General features: G+C 56.8%; 1 pseudogene; it reads right to left on the bottom strand.

The window, feature by feature from the left end:
* The window catches only part of LOC122153795, a 3,045-nt pseudogene extending 988 nt beyond the window's left edge, over window positions 1-2,057 (bottom strand).
* Window positions 2,058-15,470: the final 13,413 nt, after the last annotated feature.

The following is a 15,470-nucleotide window of genomic DNA, read 5'->3' as shown; positions in this document are numbered from 1 at the left end:
CTCCTGAACAACCGTCTGAACCCCCTGCGCCCAAACACACCCCACGCATCCCAGCCAGAACCACCTGCACTTTCTCTGAACCCTCTTGAACCAAAAGAGAACACCTGCAACGGATCTGGTTACCCTAATTCCAAACAGAACCCCTGCATCCCAACCAGAACCTCCTGAAACTGCCTGAACCACCTAAACCCCAACAAGACCTGCTGCACCCTGTTTTGGGCCCCCTGCACACCAACCAGAACCCCCTGAAACTTACCTGGACCCCATGAACCCCATCTGAACCCCTGCACCATGTCTAGGCTCCCTGTGTCCCAACCAGAACCATCCACCCCAACCCAAATCGCTGCATCCTTCCTAGACACCCCTGAACCCAGTCTGCACATGCAGTACCCCAACAAGACACCCTGAACCCTGTCTGAACCACCTACACCCCAACAAGAACCCCTGCACCATGTCTAGGTCACCTGCATCCCAACCAGACCCCATGCAACACAAACAGAACCACCTGAAACCTTCTGAACTCCCTGCACCCCAACAAGACCCCCCGCATCACAACCAGATCCCCCTGAACCATGTCTGAACCCCTGCACACCAAAAGACCCCCTGCACCCTGTCTGGGCTGCTTGCATCCCAACCAGATCCCACTGACACTTGCCTGACCCTCATAAACCTGTCTGAACCCCCTGCACCCGAACAAGACTCCCTGCACCCTGTCTGGGCCCCCTGCATCACAGACAGCAACTCCTGCACCCCAAACAGAACCTCCTCCAACTTCCCAGACCCCTGAACACTGTTTGAACCCCTTGCAACACAAGACCCCTTGCACCCAGTTTGGGACCCCTGCATCCCAGCCAGATCCCCTGCACCCCAAACAGAAACCCCTGCATCTTGCCTAGACCCCCTGAGCATGATCTGGGACTCCTGAACCCCAATCATACCCCCTGCAGCTTGCCCTGATGCCTTGCACCCCAACCAGATGCCCCTCAAACAGAACACCCTGAACCCTGTCTGAACGCCAATCAGACCCTCCACACCTTGTCTGGAGGAATTGCAACCCAAACAGACCCTCTGCACCCCAACCAGAAACCCCTGCATCTTGCCTGGACCCCCTGAACACTATCGGAACCACCTGCACTGCAAACACATGACCTGCAACTTGTCTGGGTCCCGTGTTTCCCAACAGACCTCCTACACCCCAACCAGAAACCCCTGAGACCTCTCTGAGCCCTCACAACCCCGACAAGACCCTCTGCAGCCTGCCTGAGACCCCTGTGTCCCAACCAGACCCCCTGCACCCCAAGCAGAACCCCTGAACCCTGTCTGAACCACATGAAACCCAACAAGACCCCTTGCAAAGCAGGGTCCGCTCGGAGAGTCGGCCGAGTAACGACAATCACACCAATGCGGCTACATGTCGTCCCGCCTTTATTGCCCGAATCACTTGGTTATATACTTTGTACAGGAAGCACCCCTGATTACACGCCCCATACCCCTTGATTATTGGTCATAAGCAACTTATCACACACCCAAAGGGAAACTGTGATAGGCAAGCATCTTGCTGTTTGCTGCATATTTGTGCTTAGCTTAGCCAGACACATAGATGGGAAAATTCCTCATTTATCTTTACTCAACAGATACAGTTCCTCACAAAACAGCCCTTCAAGGTCATTCTCATAACACAGGTGTTGTTAGCAGTCTGATCTCAGGCCTGGATTGTCCAAACCTTGCAACAAAATATCGTGGCCATTCTCTGACAGAAATGCTTCTATACCCTTGCACCCTGTCTGGCATGCCTGCACCTCAACCAGACCCCCTGCACCGCAACCAGAACCCCTGCAATGTGTGTGTGTCCCCTGCTTCCCAAACATACACCCTGCACCACAAGCAGAACTCCCTGAAATGAGTCTGAACCCCCCCCCCGCAATACCCCCTGCACCCTGTCTACAATCCCTGCAGCCCAACCGGAACACCCTGCATCTCACCTGCACCCCTTGAACCCCAGTCAGACCCCCTGCATCTTCCCTGGACACCTTGCCTGCTAAACAGACCCCCTGCATGCTGTCTGGTCCAACTGCTCCTCGCCTGGACCCTCTGAACCCTGTCTGAATCCCTAGAACACCATCGAGGTGCCCTGCACCCTCTCTAGGACCCTTGCATCCCAACCACACCCTGTACATTCCAACCAGTACCCCGTGCACCTTGCCTGGACTCCCTGAACCCTGTCTGAACCCCCTGCAGAGCAAACAGGTGCCCTGCAACTTGTCTTGGTCCCGTGTTTCCCAAACAGAGCTCGTGCACCCCAACCAGAACCCCCTGAAACCTGAGCCCTCTGCACACCAACAAGACGCCCTGCCCCCTGTCTGAGACCCCTGCATGCCAACCAGACCCCCTGTACCCCAGACAGTCCCTCTGTACCTTGACTAGATCGCATGCAAACTGTCTGGCCCCCTGCACTCTGTCCGGGTGCCCTGAATGCCAGGAAAACCCCCTGCAAACTCTTTGGGGCCCCTGTAAACTGTCTGGGCCCCCTGAACACCGACCGGACACCCTGCAAACTCTCTGGCCCCCTTGCAGCCTGTATGGGCCCTGTGCACTCCAAGAAGACAACCTGCAACCTCTCTAGCATCCTTACAGCCTGGCAGGTGCCCATTAACATTCTCTAGGCCCCCTGCACCCCAGGCAGACCACCTGCACCCAACCAGCCCTGCACCACCTTGTCTGGTCTCCCTGCACCTTGCCTGGCCCCCCCGCACCCCCCAGACCACCTTCACTTGACTAGTGTCCATGCACCCTGCTTCCCCTCCCTTCACCCTGTCTGTGCCCCCTGCACACCAAGCAGACCCCCTGCACCCTCTCTGGGTCACCTGCACCCCAAATACACCCCTGTAACCTGCCTGGTACCCCTGCACCTCAACAAGACCCCCTGCACACCAAACAGCCCCTCTGTACCTTGACTAGCCCCCATGGAACATCTCTGGCCCCCCTGCACCCTGATTGGCAGCTGTGCACACTGTAAGGGCTCCCCAAACCCCACGTAGACCTCCTGCACTCCACAAGACTCCCTGTACCCCAAAGAGTCCCCCTGCACTTGACTAGCCCTCATATGTACCCTGCTTTTCCCCCCTGCACTCCAAGCAGACCCCCTGCACCCTCTCTGGTACCCCTGCAACCTGCCTGGCCCCACTGAACCTTGTTTGTCCCCTGCACCACAACCAGACCTGCTGCAATCTGCCTGGCCCCCCTGCACCCTGACTGGGCACCCTAGACCCCAACCGCACCCCTGCACCTTGCCTGGGCCCCCTGAACCCTAACCAGACACCCAGCATCCTGTCTGGACCTTTGAACACCAAACACAACCCCTGCACTGCAACAAGATCCCCTGTACCCCAACCATATGCCCTACAACGTGCCTGCACTCTCTCTGAACCCTCTGCCTGCCAAGAAGACCCCCTGCACTCTGTCTGGCCTCCCTGCACCCTGTCTGGCCTCCCTATTCCCCAACCAGGCCCCCTGCAACCTCGCCGGCTCCCTTGCACCCCATCTTGGCCCCCTGAACCCCAACCAGAACCCCCTGCAGCACAGCAAGAACCCCACACCCCAACCAGCCCTGCTACACCTTGCCTAGTCCCCCTGCAACCTAAACAGACCCCCTGCACCCTGTCTGAGCCCTGTGCACCCCAACAAGTCTTACTTCGCATTGTGTGGTCCCCCTGCACACCAACTAGACTCCCTGCACCTTCAACCCCTACTCAGTGGCCTCCACTCCTTCCCAGTGTCTCCCAGTGCACCCACAGAGCCTCCCAATCTGTTCAGTGTCTCCCTGTACCCTCTGGTCCCTCTCAGGGTCACTCCAGTCCCTCCCAGGGTCTCCCAATGCCCGCCAGTGTCTCCCAGTCCAACCGGTGTCCTCCCAGTCCTGTCACAGACCCCCTAGTATTCCCTCAGTGCCCTCCAGTCCCTCCCAGTATCTCCCGGTGTCCCACCAGTGCCCCAGCCCGCCTGGTGTCCTCCCAGTCCTGCTCAGAGCCCCTAGGATCCTTACAGTACTCTCCAGTCCTCCCACCATTCCCTCCATGGTCCTCTGCAGTGCATTTCCCATCTGTTCGTGTCCCCTCCAGACTTCCCAGTACCCTCCACTCCCTCTCCATGTCCCTCCAGCGCACCTCACAGCTCCCCAGTGTCTCCCTGTCCATCCCGTGGCCTCCCAGACCTACCACAAACTCCCTAGTAACCTCCCATGCCCTCCACTCCCTCCCTGAGTCCCCCAGTCCATCCAGTGTCCTCCCAGTCCTGCCACAGACCCCCTAGTATCCCTCCAGTCCTCACCGTGTCCCCCACGCCCTCTGCAGCGCATCTGGTGTCTCCCAGTGCACCCTCAGAGTCTCCCACTCTCTTCAGTGTCCCCCAGTACCCTCCAGTCCCTCTCAGTTTCCCTCCAGGGTAAACCCAGAGTCCCTCAGCGTCTCCCAGTCCTGCCACAGACTCCTGCTAAATCCCAGTGCCCTCCAGTCCCTCTCAGTGTCCCCCAGTGCCCGCTCTCCAGCGTCTCCCAATCCAGCCAAGGTCCTCCGAGTCCTGCCAGAGACCCCGTAGTATCGCTAGGAGGACAGGGAAATGCTGAGAATAGATACGAGTCACCGGGTAGAGGGAGATCTTTCGATGCAATTTTCACAAGCGACGGGAAGGCAGCAGTGGGAAGGAACGAAATACTTCAGGCGGCTGGGAAGCCAGGAAGGGAGCGGCGTGGAAAGGACGTGGAGAAGGCAACGGGGGACGGGGCGGTGTCGGTAGAATAGCAAAAAACTGCGGGGACCCGGCCAGCCCGAAAGGCAGCCGGAGGCGGGAGCAGGCGGGCAGCTGGAGAAGCGCGGCCGGGACCGGCCCGGGGGGACGCGCGACCCGCCGCAGCTCCCGGTACCGGCCCCGGCCCGAGGCTTTCGCAGCCCCGGGGCTCGTCTCTCCGCCTCCGCCCCTTCCCACCTCCGCAGCGCCGGCTGCCCGACCCTCACCCACGCGGGGGCGGGCGGCACGCGCCTCCGAGCGCCTCCCCCGCGAGGCTTCCCGGCCACCCGGCGGCTCGGGGCGCCGAGCTCCCGGCGCCGGTGCTGCGCCCCGTCGGGGCCGGCCGGGAGGAATCCTTCCTCGCCGCACGGACCGGCCGCTCCTGGCCGCGGGCAGCCGCGGCTGAGACTCTCTTTCCGCTCCTAGCCAGATCCCTCGGGCAGGGACACCACCACCCCCCCCCCTCGATTCCAGCTGGAGCCCCTCGGCACGGCAGGACTGGCCCCATCCTCAGCCAAACCGGCTGCACCTGGGGCTGCCCCAGTCCAGCCCCTGCAGCCTATTTAAAACCTTGGCCCGGTCCCATCCTCACCTCACCGGTCCCACCTGAGCTGCCCCGGCCCCAGCCCACAGCTGGAGCCCGTGGGGAGCGGGGGGCTGTCAGTACCGGCCTGCAATAAGGTCATTTTAACAGGCTCAGGAACAATACTGTCTTTTATTCGGGCCTGGGGGCTCGGTGGATATTCCTCAAATCAAGCACAGCTAACAGCAGGTGGGGTGCTTCTTTTATACACCCAAATCACAGGTCGGTGCTGTTCCAAACGCTCCTATTAGACACCGATCGGTCAGCAACTCTGATACAATTAGAATACAGATTACTCACCAACAGGACACCCTGCACCCTGTCTGGCCACCCTGCACACCAACCAGACCCTCTGCACCTTGTCTGGACCCACTTTCACCTCAAACAGCCCCCTACAAACTCTCTGACCGTCATAGACCCTGCTTGGCACCCCTGTACCCCAAACAGACCCCCTGGACGTTACCCGAGTTCCTTGCAACCCCAACTGGACACGCTGCAACCTCCCTGGGCCCCCTGAATCCCAACCAGACCCCCAGCACCCTGCCTGGCCCCTGTGCATCCCAAACAGACCCCTTGCAATCTAGCTGTTCTTTTCCTAAAGGAAAAACAAGGAAAATCATTTAAAAGAGGAGAATTTTAAAAGCGCTGGGGAGTAAGGAAATACAGAAAAAAATTAAAACAGCACCTGAATTTAAAAGGAAGAGCAATCTATCAAACCATCTTGCCACCCCTGAACACTCAATAAAAAAGTACTCTCCAGAAAAAAAAAAAAAAGTGACAAACAAGTCTACTTTCTACTACATACGGTGCTCAACCTTGCCTGGTCCTGAAGCTCTTACCACAAACACGCGTGCTCCTCTGAAGGTCAAAAGACCTCAGTCCAAAAGCTTTGGCAGCACCAAGGCTGCCGTCGACGGAAGGAATAGGAGAGCACCAGAGAAATCCAGAAGCACAAGGACCTCCATGAGCAGAGGCTGGGGCTCATCTAGCCTGGGCCCTGCCCACCGCCCCTCCCGCAACCACCAGCAGGTGTCACATCAGCCAGAGGAGCAGCAGGGTTTTAACCATTGAGCCGGGATGACCTTTGAACCTTGACCCCGGGGTGACCTCTGACTTCTGACCCCATGTGACCATTGATCCCTGCCCCCGGAAGACCTTTGACCTCTGAACCCAGTGTGATCTTTGACCCCAGGATGACCTTTGACCTTGGATAAGCATTGATCTCCCGGACATCATTTGACCTCTGACCTGGGGTGCCCGTTGAACCCCGGGTGACCTTTGACCTCTGACAGCCAGATGCCCATTGACCTCTGATCCTTGATGACCTTTGACCGTTGCCCCTGGAATGACATTTTACCTTTGACCCCTATATGACATTTAATACCCTGTGACCTTTTACCCAGGTTGAGCTATGACCCGATGCTCTTTGGCCCTGGGTGACCTTTGACCCTGGATGCCCTGTGACCTTCGAGCACCGGGATGACTGTTTACTTTTTGGCCCTGGGTGCCCTTTGACCCCAGAGTGACATTGACCTTTAGCCCCAGAGCATCACGCTACCTTTGACCCCGGATGACCTTCGATCCCTGAGTGACATTTGACCCTGATGCCCTGTCACCTTTGGCCACTGGGTGACTGTTGACCTTTGGCCCAGGTTGACACTTGACCCTGGAATGCCCTTTGACCTTTTACCCCTGGATGACCTTTGACCCAGGGTGACCTTTGACCCCAGGTAGTGGTGTGTGTTTGGTGGGATTTTTCACCGGGGTGACCTTTGGTGGCCCTTGACCCCAGTGTGACTTTTTACCTTTGGCCCCAGGGTGAGCCTTGACCTTTGACCCCTCTGCAACCTTTAACCCCAGCATGACATTTGCCCGGGGTGACTTTTGGCCTCTGTCCCAGGGATGACCTTTTCTGTTTCACTCCATGTGACCTTTAACCTATGACCCCGGGTGACCGTTGACCTCTTGGCCCATGATGACCTTTGACCCCGGGTGACCTTTTAACCACGGAATGACCTTTGACCTCTTCCAGCAAAAATCCCAGCCCAAGCCTAACCTCCATCCAAAGACTGGTGATGACATCACCTTCAGAGCAGCCAGGACCAGGATAAAACCACCCAGCTGAGAAAGAAAACACTACAGTCTCATATCTGGGTGTAGCGGTTTTCTCCCTAGAGCATCTGAAAAAAATCTCAACTCCACAAGGAAAAAACTAAGTAAAAAAAAAAAACAAAACAAAAAAACAACAACAAAACATACTGAGCCACAATCAAAACACACCACCCAGCTTGAGGGTTTTTTTATTATTGTTAAGAAAACAGGAACTACCTCTACATTCAGTACAACTTGAAATAAAAGAAATCCACACCTACAATGTTAGACACATTCCAAAACTAACACTCATTCGACATCCACTCATTCCACCCCTCACACAAAACATATTCATTTTGTCACCTGCCAGAGTGGCAGATCACCCCCCTTCTATAACCATCCCTGGAACTGCATCACCGTGTACCTCAACACAACATCACCACTCCACATGATTTCACAGCATCGCCCTTCATAACTGGAACCAGAGGAATACGTTTCCATCTTTTCACCACTTCTGCTCCTGTGCTTTGAAGTGCATGCTCCAGCAAGCCTCACAGAAGGATTTGCTCCCAGAATCCGAATGGCCCTCTGACACCTGCAAAAGATAAAAGAAACTCCAGAGCCTGCTCACCAATAGCTACAGGCTGTCCCCAAAACCAACCTATACAATCTCCCCCCAAACAGGCCATGCTAATCATCACATCATCAAGAATTGCTATACAGACAAAGCAGCTCCACCTCAAACACACGTTATGCAAACTACAAGCATGATCTAAGGATGCAAGAATACCAGAGTAGAGTTAACGCCAGACCAACAGACACAGCCTGACAGCACGCACAACAGTGCCGAGGCCACGTGACACACGCACTCCGGCCTGGCCTGACAAACCTACCGTGACCGATGGAGACATATGGCTGGGAAAGACTGAAGACTAGGATGACACAGGAAGCACTCTGGAAGTAGTCTCAAGAAAAAAAGAGTCATCGAGATGAGACCTGCTGGTTAGGCCCAAGCCAGAGCTGCAAGGAAGACTGGCCAAATTCATCCACAACGCTAAACCAGACCGGCAGCGTTGAGCTTCTATGTCACGCTGCTAAACGAGTCGGAATTGGCACTGTGCCGATCACGTGAGGCTGCAGAGATGCAACGGATGGCTACCGTCATTCCAGTAGGATGAGTATGCCCGAGGCTTCTCAGACACAAAGGCCAAGACAAACATCAACACATCAGGTAAGTAAAGAACATGTATGAACACACTAGACATACTGCACAACTCTACCCACTCACCCCAGAGCTGCTTTGCCAGGGCACACGTGTCACGAGACGTATCACTCCCTCCACTAGCACGAGGCTGACTCCCCACAGACTAACCCTCCCATTATGCCACTTGGACACACATGGACTCCACTCCCCACAGATCTGTCCCGCTACTTAGCTTTCACGGTGTCACAGGTCACAGTCCATGCTCAGTAGCCATCCTCAACAGTGGCCTTGTCACCTAAATGCAAGGCTCCTTTAATCACCTCATGCCGCTCTGTTACCTGTGCAAACAAAACCAAAGCTGTTTAATACACACTTCAATCGTGAGAGCACAGCCCTGCATAGCTGCACTCACCTGCTCTGCTCCAGCTTTCAAAGTAATACATCACTGTTGCATGGACTGTCTGCAATTCAGCCCAAGCGGACCACTTAACTCCTGCCTTTTCTCAAACTGCTCATAGCCGTGCAGCTTCACCCCTCTGGAAAGGAATGCAGCACCTGCCAAAAAACAGAGGAAAAGCACACGGTAAGATGCCACACAAATCCTCAGCCTGCTCACAGCACTTCTCCTCTGCTGCTTTGCCTCGGCCGCTCAGAGTCAGATTCTTCAGTCTACACACCCCATCCCTATATATCCCTTTGTTCTACATACCCCATCCCTATATATCGCTACAGAATAGGGATATGTGTACATAATAGGAAGGGTATGACACCTCAAAAAAATACTCCTTCAGCACACTGGTCACCACTCACCTTGCTAAAGTCTGCTCCGGTACAGATACCCCACTTCACTCATCTATTCACACCTAGCAAATAAACCCAGAACAGCATAAGGCCATCAGAGCCATCAGTCACACGTATCCTCTGACATCGGACACCGGCCCGCCTTTGCCCAGCACTCTGCTCACCTCTCCTGTCACCCTGCGGCACATGGCTCATCACTCTGCATCTGAGAAACCCAAATCACGTGAAGGTAGTCACCTAGACGCTAACCGATAGCTTTACAAGACCAAAGGTCTCTCTTTTTGCATGTGCTTTCTAACTACAGCTAAAACAACCAAACCCCACATGTTGAACCCAACATATAAGCTAAGTCTCCTTTAAGATTCAAACCGCTCAACTACCACACAGACCACCACTCCCAGCAGGCCAGAGTCCAACCTCTGGCACCTGCCAAACACAGTGAAAACAACTCCAGCAGCTGTCTACAGCTACTTGCCCGGAGATGGACCGTATGGTCTTTCACAAAAGGATCGGGGCAGATCAACATATTACTATACAACCATAAAGTTATGCTACCACTGTCTTTAGTATTGCTACATCCCTGGGCAGGGCAGCTCCCACCCTGACAGAGACAAACCCACAAACAAGACTGTGAGACACGAGAAGACCGTGAGAGAGAACTGCCACCGCAGGGAAGATGCCACCAGCAGAGGAGCTCTACAGTGCCACGACAGTGCAGATGCTTTTTATCAGCCCCGGAAAGAGAGGCAACTACTGTGGCCCATAAAAGAAAGCTACCACCAAAACCAGAATGATGGATACCTGAGAAGCCAGGCTTTGAGACTTAAGATCATTAAGGACACGAGGATGAAACCCAGAAGGCTACTGTGTGCAAACAGAACTCTCAACAGCAGAGTTGGAGGCACCACCTACCTCAGCAGCACAAGAGATGACTGCTCAACAACACCTACAATGCAAAACACACCAGGTGAATCCATGCTTTAGGCAACAACTGCTAGAAAAGAAGGGCTCGACAGGCACTATGCCAGTGAAGCAATGCACTCAAGATTCTCAGGAGGGCTACTGAGGTGCCTGCTGATGACAAAGAGCTATCGAGACATCAAGACCTGAGCACAGTGTGGTGTAACACACAAGAAGACTACACGAGCTACATGCACAGACATAGGCTGGAACCTGCCCTGCCCAACACAAACTAGTGTCATGCTGACATGTAACCCACTCCCTTGCCTGCGCAAAGGAGACGGTTCCTGGACAGCCCTCTCCCCTACACTAACTTTAAAACCCCTTCCTGAAATTCCCAACCTTGGGCTGCCCCAGAGGCCTCTCCCAAACACCACTCCCTCAACTTAGCTTTCAGAGGCCGAGGGGTCTGAACTCATCCGTAACAAAAAGCAAATCAGCTAACCAGGATATTCCTGCAGACACCAGGTTCCTCCTTATCATCTGCACAAAACCAGAGTGAGCAGTCAGCATCGTGTCAGTCGACACAGACTTCTTCCACAACACCCTCCTCCTCAAAAGCACTGTGGCTTTCTGCTCACCTGCTCCACACCAATTCTGGTATCGGACACTGTGGCCATCTTCACTTGTGGCACCTACAGTATCAAGAGAGAGAAAATTATGGTTGCACTCGTGAGAAATCACCAGCCCCGTGCTCTTCACCTCTACTACCCCAGCTCACCTCAAATACTCATCCAATTCCAAAGGCTGCCTGCATGGCACCCACAGAATCAGAGAAATGCTTGATTGAGCTGCCACGTGATCACCTGCACTTAGACCCCAACCCGGCCAACAACCGCCTCACCTTCTCAGACCTCTCACTGGCGTGCAGTTTCACCCCTCCAAGACTGCTTGCGGCAGCTGCAAAAACCTAAGAAAAACATGCCGAGGTACTGCCCAAAACCACAGCCCGCCCACACCAATCGGCACATGGCTCATCCCTCTGTGTCTGCAGAAAACAGTATCAACAAATCACCCGATGCTGATTAATAGCTTAACAATTCTAGAGGTCTTGATTCCATTTAGGAATACCATCTAGATTCCAAGTACAGCCTGCCATTAAAAAAACAAAACAAAACAACACAATATTAAGCCCTGCGTATACAATCCTTAACATCTTTGAGATTCTAGCTATTCAACTACCACTCAAGCAGGCTCTCCCAGAGAGTTCCAGTAACCCCCTTGACACCCTTACCTGCTACTGAGGGTTACTTGCTCTGAGCTAGACTGTACAGTCTGTCACTAAACAGTCTACGCATATCATTATTAACTATAGACTATTAATCTTATTCTTCCCCTGACTAACATTGTGTCCTGGGTTGAGTGAGTGGTGGAGTTTTTTGGTGGCAGGGGAGGGGGCTATCGGGGCGGCCCCCTGTGAGAAGCTTCTCGAAGCTCCCCCAGCTCCACGTCAGCTCCACTTCTGTTTGGGAAATTGAGCCAATCGGCTGCGCCTCTGCGATAACGTATTTAAGAAGGGACGTGGTGACGGGCAGTGGACTTGTGAGGAGGAGTTGCTGCAGCTGCGAACACCAAGGTCAGTGGAGGAACGGAGGAAGAAAGGAGGGGGGAGGTGTGCCAGAGCAGAGACCCCCCTGTATCCTGTGGTGAGACGGCAGGGCGGCCCCCCCCTGCCACCCATGAAGATCTACGGTGGAGCAGACATTGATTTGTGGCCTGTGTTTTTCACCTGGTTGATCAAGGTGCTGTGCCCAAAGAAGGCCAGGGTCCTGTGGGAAAATGTAGACCCCGCTGTTGTAATTGGGTGCTGGGAGGATTGCAGCATGCGGGGGTGTCCCACGCCGGAGCAGCTCGGGAAGGGCTGCAGCCATGGGAGGGAATCCAGTTGGAGAAAGTTGGTAACCCACAATGGAGCAGTGTGGGTAACACTGTGGCCCGTGGGAGGGACTTACGTCAGGGAAAGTTTGTGGAGGACTGTCTCCTGCGAGAGGGGGACCACGCTGGAGCAGGGGGAACAAGTTCCAGAAGCTCCCCCCACCAAAGATGTAGAAAGTGGCAGCACTGACTGCACCCCCCATGCCCTGCCCCGCGCTACTGGTGAAGGAGGTAGAGATATCGGGAGCAGAGCTGAGCCCGGGAAGAAGGAGGGGTGGGGGGAAGGTGTTCTCAAGATGTGGCAATGCTTCTCACTGTCCTACTCTGTTACATGTTGTTAGTGTCTGTAATAAATGTATGTTCTTTGTTTTCTTCCCCTAACAGTCTGCTTCTTGCTCATGACCATAATGGGTGATCTGCCCTCCTGGTCCTATCTCCAACCCCAAGCCTGGCTCAACAGTCCCTTCTTATTGCCAGAAGAGAAGGGGGAGAGAATAGCTGTGTGGTGTTTGGCTGCCGACCAGGCTCAAACCACGACAGCGGGGTCGCTGGTGAGGGCAGCGGCTCCAGAGCAGGCAGGGGGATGCCGAGGGGCAGTGGGAGCAGGGAGGGCAGGCTGAGCCCCTCGGGGTCCCCCCCACAGGCAGGTGGGTGCTGGCCCATGGCTACTGAGAAGGGCAGCGTGGCCAGGAGGAGGCCAGGTGGCAGGGAGCCCCGCAGTGCCAGTGCCTGCTCCTGACCCACAAAGGCTACAGGGGGTTGCAGGGGGCAGTGGGCAGCCCTGCGCCCCCAAAGCACCCCCCTCTCCATTACTGCCAGCCCCACAGCACTTTGGGGACACCTGGAGAAGCTGCAGCACCTGGAGGGGATGGGTCAGAGCACAGGGCTGCCGCGGCCGCATCTGCTGCAGGCTGGTGGATGCAGCCCACCGCATCCCACCAACCACTAGTATGAACCTACAGCCACCTCCCACCAGGTCCCACCGCATCCTGCCAGGTTCACCATCACACCCTGCCAGGCCCCACCACGGTGGGCATCCCAGTGCATCCTACCGCCTCCCACAATGTGCTCCCTGGGGGTACAGACCCCCCCAGCACCACTGCTGCAGCCACCCCAAGGCACTGGATGTCCCCAGCCAATGGAGGGGCATCTGCCACAGCCCTGCTCCCCACCAGCTGCCTGGCCCCACAGGCATTGCCCCACATACCTGGGCTGCCCTTACGGCCAGAGGCTTTCAAATGCGGGGAGGTCCCTGAGGTGGGATTGGAAGATGCTGCCAGCTGCCCGAAGAGACCTGGGAGCTGTCTGCTGAAGTTCCGGCCGGCAGGCAGGAGCCCAGTGCCAGGGCAAAGCAGGCTGTTGGTGGCAGAGAGGGGACCCAGTGGGAGGCTAGGCACCCCCCGGCTTCCCCCCCAGGCAGCCCTGAGCACCCAGCAGGCTCAGCAGGCTGCCTGGTCACCGAGGGGTGCAAACCTTGGGGCTCGAGGGCACCCTGAGAGCTTCCAGGTCCTGGGGCTCAGGGCGCCAGGGCCACTGGGCCCTCCTGCACGGGGCCAGCTCACCCATGAGAGACAGCAGCATGCCGGGAAGGAGAGGAAGAGGGGTAAAGTGCTCGGAGCAGGTGTGTGGCCAGCCTCAAAAAGCCCCTGCCCTTGGGGACAGCACCTAAGGACACTGGTGGTTTATCGCTGCTTTGGCTGGTTAAGGCATTTCTGCCAGGAGAATCAACCTGACCAGCCTGGGGGCACTGCTGGTGGCCAGCAGGTGTGGTCCCGGCCCCCCCGGCTCTGGTCTGTCTCCAGTCACCCCCAGTGACAGGGCTGCCCAGCTGCTGGTCCTGCCTGTGGGGGGCTGGCACAGGGTCAGGGGCACCGCAGGGCATCGGGGGGGGGGGGGGGGGGGGGGGGGGGGGGGGGGGGGGGGTGGTGTCACCACATCTGGTGGGGGGAAGCGAAAGGTGGCAGGTGGGTGGCTCTTGGGGCAGCCGTTGGCCCCAGGGATGATGCTGTGGGGCTGCAGAAAGGGTGAGGTGATGATCCAGGTCCCTAGGGGGACAAATGTGGCCTCCAGGGTCTTCGCCCCCCAGGGAAGCTGCCGACATTGCTTGGGGTCATGGCCAGGGGTACCCCTCTGCCAGAACAGTGGGCTTAGGCCAGGACCTGTGGAGAACCACAGGGACACAGGGGTCAAGCGGGCACCAGCAGAGATTGGGCACCCTAAAGTGGGATGGATTGGGAAGGCAGGTGACAGGAAAGATCGGGGGTGGCAGGATGTGACAGAGAAGATGGGGAGCCCTAGGAAATGTGGGAAAACCAGGAGGGCACTGAGGGGACTGGGATAGGTGGCGAGAACCCAGGAGGTACAAGGGGGACAGGAAGGGTTTGGGACTGGATGGACGTGACCAGATGATGTATGGGGTGACATACTGGCCACCCAGACCCCCCCCGGCACCTCATGCATGTTGAGTGGAGACTAGAGGCCACACTTGCAGGTCCCACCAGCCAGGAGGGAGCCGCAAGTCTGCTGCAGGGAGGTCAGCGCGGTGCTGCTGGGGCTGGGGAGCACGGGGCGGGGGTGGGGGGGTGCAGGGGACAGGCAGGGTGGGGGGATCGGCATCTGCTCCTCCCTGATGTAGGACACGGAGCCTTCCTCCACCTTGTGCTCCCAGCCCAGAAGAACGGGCCGGCCGGTGGGCACGCAGGTTGGTCTGTGCTGGTTCCAGTCATCGCCACTGATCATCGTGCCCCCGCGTGTCACCCCAGCACCTGCGGCAAGCGGCATGCTGGGAACCCCCCATGAAGCAAGCAGGGCAGCAGCACTGGGGATGCCAGGGCACTGGGGATAGACTGGGGGGGCCAAGGGGTGCTCAAAGCCATGAGGCCACAGGAGTCCCCAGGGGGGTGCCGAGGAGCAGGACCGTGGGGGGCTGAAGGTGCCCAAGGGAGCAGAGCAGGACTGGGGGCACCAGCTGCCCCCCACCTTTTGTCAGCCTCCCCCTGCACCACCCCCCCCGCCCTATTAATCCTGGTGTCTGGGCAGGAGGCGAAAGCAGCGACCCCAAAACGCCTTCGAGCAACCGCAGCTAAAAGGCTGATCCCCAGCGGAGGGGGGCCGGGAGGCAGCATCCAGGGAGGGCCCTGCAGCTGAAAGGGGGGGCAGCACCCGGGCAGCCGG

Source organism: Tyto alba, unplaced genomic scaffold (assembly GCF_018691265.1).
Source record: "Tyto alba isolate M040663 unplaced genomic scaffold, T.alba_DEE_v4.0 Super-Scaffold_23, whole genome shotgun sequence".
NCBI classification, from domain to species: Eukaryota; Metazoa; Chordata; class Aves; order Strigiformes; family Tytonidae; genus Tyto; species Tyto alba.
This window is presented reverse-complemented; position numbering and strand designations above follow the sequence as displayed.